A 4,342-nucleotide genomic window follows, 5' to 3' on the forward strand; every position below is an offset into this window, starting at 1 on the left:
TAGGCCTTACTTGTGCATTTCACTCTGAGATTGAACTCGTTCCATTAGGTTTTTAGGATCGAGTCAAGTTCTTGCTTGGGGACAAGCAAGGGTTTGGTTTGGGGAAGTTTGATGCATGTCATTTATATGATGTTTTACACCCTATTTTACACGCATTTCAGAGCTCATTTATGTAGTTTAAGGCTACTATTTGCCACATTTCGTCTACTTTCGTATTTTTATGTAATATTGCCGATTTATGCGGAAATGAGTAGATATTGAGCCAAATCCGTCCCCGAGTATCTTGCATTTCATTTGACGTGAAGTATTTGCTCAAGGAACGAGCTTGGTGCGCATTTCGAGGCCCGAAAGACAAATCCACGAGAAGTTAGAAGTCAAATAGCAGCTACTTTAGTCGATCGACAGCTGCCCATATTCGATCGACCATACCACGACTTCCAGGAGCCACTGTTCAGAGCTTACCAGTCGATCGACCGGCCTCAGTGGTCGATCGACCAAGCCGCTAATCTGCGTGAATTAAAAGATCGAGAATAAGCAAGCCCATAGTAGTTAGGTTTTGGAAATAAGAACTACGTTGTATTCTATATAACGTATGCTAGGTTTGGAGAACATTCATGGAGTTTTTCATCAGTGTTAGATCACGAAATTGATTAGGGTTCTTTACTTTATAAATATTTCTTTCAATAAAAGTTACATTGGCATTCGGTTTTCTGATCTTCTTCCTGCAATTCCTCTACTGGTATTCCTTTATTCACTATTTTAGTTTTATTGCTTAATTCGTTTGTAGCTAGAATTGATAGATTAGTTTCCCGAAGCCATAATTATCGTTTTGTGCTAATCTTTTGTTCCGTTAATTTAAGCATGAACTCAGTAGTCTATTTCGTTAATATTGTTGTTGTTTTTATCAATATCATGAGTAGCTAAATTATTCGTGCTAGGATGTAGAGGAACTGTAGGTTAGGCGGCATTAGAATAGGGAACCCTGAATCGCGCCATGGTCGATCGACCGCCTACCCTGGTCGATCGACTGGCCTCGTGAGATATGCTTCGTTTTAATTAATTTAATTTCTATGTTTGACGAATCGAGTGCACGCGACTAGTTGAATGTCTAGGATTTGACCGACCCAATAAAGATCGAAAGATAAGGAAGGGAGATAGCCTACCTAATTTAGACGACTAGATTAACGAGATCGAAAGATAAGTTAGTTTAGACCTTTTAGTCACTTTTCAGAACGAAAGTTAGTATTAGTGATATTAGGGACCTGTAGCGAGATCGAAAGATGCTACCTGTGAGAGTGGACCGAGAGGACCTCTTATTTTCCCATCTCACGTGTTTGTTTTAGACCTACTTAGTTTGCTACCGCCGAAACTATAGTGAACCGACCATCCTTGCACCCTTTTTAATATCTGTTTCATCCATTTATTTAGTTTATTGTCTTTTGTTGCCATTAGTTATAGACCAATTCAATCAAACCCTCACATCATTGTTACCTTGGACTAAATTTAGACAACTAATAATTACATCTGCCTCTCTGTGGTTCGACCCTGTTACCACTAGCTTCTGTTATTTTTAATAGGTTTATAAATATTATTTTTGGTACTCACAACGACGGGTATCAGAACCCAACACCAAATCAATCACAAAATCAACCCACAATGCCTAAATTTTCATCACATTCCGTACCAACCGAGGAGAACCTACCCAATGGTACTCCCACACCACAACACTTAACCGGAAATTTCATTGCTAAATCCGCATTTATCCAATTAGTCGAAAGAAGCCAATTTGGGGGAATGCCTAGTGAAGACCCTCACTCTCACATGGAAACTTTTTGTGACTATTGTGATGCGATTTCACAAACCGGTGTGACTCAAGACCAAATTCGATGGGTCTTATTTCCTTTTTCTCTAATCGGACCGCAAAACAATGGTTGAAAAGCCTTGATAAGGCTACTCTTGGAATTGACTCTTGGAAGAAGTTGGCTCTAGCTTTCTACAAAAAATTCTACCCTCCGGAAAAGACTAACATGCTAAGAGCTCAAATTACGGGTTTTAAGCAAAGGGATGAAGAATCTTTGTATGAAGCTTGGGAGCGGTTCAAAGGAATTTGTCGCTCATGTCCTCATCATGGACTTAGCGAGTGGTTCTTGGTACAACAATTTTGGAATAGTCTTTATGAATACTCAAGAAACATTCTCAACATGGGATCAAATGGTATGTTCACCGAAGTTGACGATAATCAAACTTGGAACAAGATTGAGGAAATGGCGGTCCATAATTCACAATATAGTAGACCTCGCAAGGCTACTAGAGGAGGAAAGCATGAAGTGGACTCTATTACTCAATTGGGTGCTCAACTTAGTGCTCATATTGATACCATCAATTTAAAGTTTGAGAAGGCTATGGCTAAACTTGAAAAAGCCTCAAAATCACCAAAGCATCATGTTAATGCCAGGGTAGCATCTTCATCAATCCCAAGTGGGATATGTGAGAATTGTGGAACTTTGGGACATGACCAAAGTGAATGTAGGGGAACAAATGAACAAGTGAATATTTTTCAAGCATACAAGAGTGGTACCCCTTATTCCAACTATTACAATGAAAACACCAAATTCCACCCAAATCTCTCATACAAAAGCCAAAATGTTCAAAACCCTCAACAAACATACACCCCACCTCCCATGAGAAACCAAAATCAAAGACCCTTTTTCAACCAAAACCAAGGTTACCAAAATCACACTCCATACAATCAACAAAATGACCAAGGTTTTGATGTTCAAAAAGCGGTCCTCCAAATGCAAAAGAATCTACAAGAATTTTTCACTCAAATGCAAAAAGATAGCCAAGCAAAGGACATCACCATCAACAACATCCTAGCCCACACAAAAATGTTGGAAACTCAATTGACCCAACTAGCATCTTCAAACTCTCAAAGACAAAAAGGGCAATTACCACCTCAAGGTAATCCCCCAAGACATAAAACGGTTAGTGCCATTCACTTGAGGAGTGTTACGAGATATGAAGGACCAAAGAAGCAAGTTGAGGATGAAGTTGTGGAAGCTAGTGACAAAGAAGAAGTTGTGCAAAACTCTAAGGAAGATGAACCAACAAAAGAAGAAGTTTCAAGTAAAAGTCAAGAAAAGGCCAAGGAGAAGGAGCCCATTGTGATTATACTTCCATTTCCAAGTCGTCAAGCTAAGCCTAAGTTTGATTACCAACTTGGAAAATTCATGGAAATTGTGAAGAATTTGGAAGTCTCGATTCCTTTTACGGAATTAATCAATCACGTGCCGGCCTATGCAAAGTACATGAAGGACATCCTTACGAAAAAGAAGTCGATCCGGAAGCTTAAAACTATCGCCTTCACTAAGGTGAGTAGTGCAATCCTTCAAGGGAGTTCACCTCCGAAACTTAAAGACCCGGGAAGCTTCTCAATACCGTGTACCATTGGCGACACCACGATAAACAAGGCTTTGTGTGATCTAGGAGCAAGCGTGAGTGTTATGCCATATTCGGTTAGTAAAAGGCTAGGGATGGGAGAGCTTAAATGTACCAACATCACACTCCAAATGGCCGATAGATCGATGAAGACACCGTTAGGGATATGGGAAGATGTTCCCGTGAGAATCGGCAAATTCTTCATCCCGGTGGACTTTGTCATTGTTGACATGGAAGAAGACTCCAATATTCCGATCATCCTAGGTAGACCTTTCTTGTACACCGCGGGTGCGGTGATAGATGTGAAGCACGTAGAGATTACTCTAGAAGTGGGAGACGAGACCATAACTTTTAATCTTGACAAGACCATGAGAGCTCCCCGTTTGCATGAACCATGCTTTATGGTTGATCACTATAGCCGGAAGGATGATAAGAAGAAGTCGGAATTCCAATGGAAAAAGAAAGTTGATAATGCTCCATCAAAAGTTCAAGGGAATAGAAACAAAGAGAGCTTGAAAAGCTCACCCATGACAAGTGAAGAGGATGACATCATTGGCCAAAACAATAAAGAAGGAGAGTTGTCTCTATCAACTCAAGAAATTTTTAATGATCAAGTAGACGAACTTTGCGGTCTTTGGGATGATGAGTTCGAAGGTATATTCAATCCCTACATTGGTAATGCTATGAACCAAGACCATCACGGAGAACAACAAGTGCAAAGATCTATTGAGGACCTTTATCATGACAATGAACAAGCTTTTGACTACTTCTTCAAGGTGTTGAGTAACATCAACAACACCTTGAACATGCCCCCTTGACATCTCACATTGGATGAGAGTTTGGTGGAGTCCTCCCTAAACCACCATTTGTAAATATTCTAACTCCCTAACTTGCATTTCAATTT

The 4,342-nt window shown here is 40.0% G+C and overlaps 1 non-coding gene across 1 annotated transcript; it reads right to left on the bottom strand.

The window, feature by feature from the left end:
* Positions 1-2,027: 2,027 nt before the first annotated feature.
* LOC141636688 (small nucleolar RNA R71) lies at positions 2,028-2,134 on the bottom strand. Its single transcript, XR_012541285.1, has one exon. It is a non-coding gene; the product is annotated as a small nucleolar RNA R71 (small nucleolar RNA).
* Between the last annotated feature and the right edge of the window lie 2,208 nt (positions 2,135-4,342).

The sequence above is a fragment of the Silene latifolia genome, chromosome Y (assembly GCF_048544455.1).
Source record: "Silene latifolia isolate original U9 population chromosome Y, ASM4854445v1, whole genome shotgun sequence".
Classification (NCBI taxonomy): Eukaryota; Viridiplantae; Streptophyta; class Magnoliopsida; order Caryophyllales; family Caryophyllaceae; genus Silene; species Silene latifolia.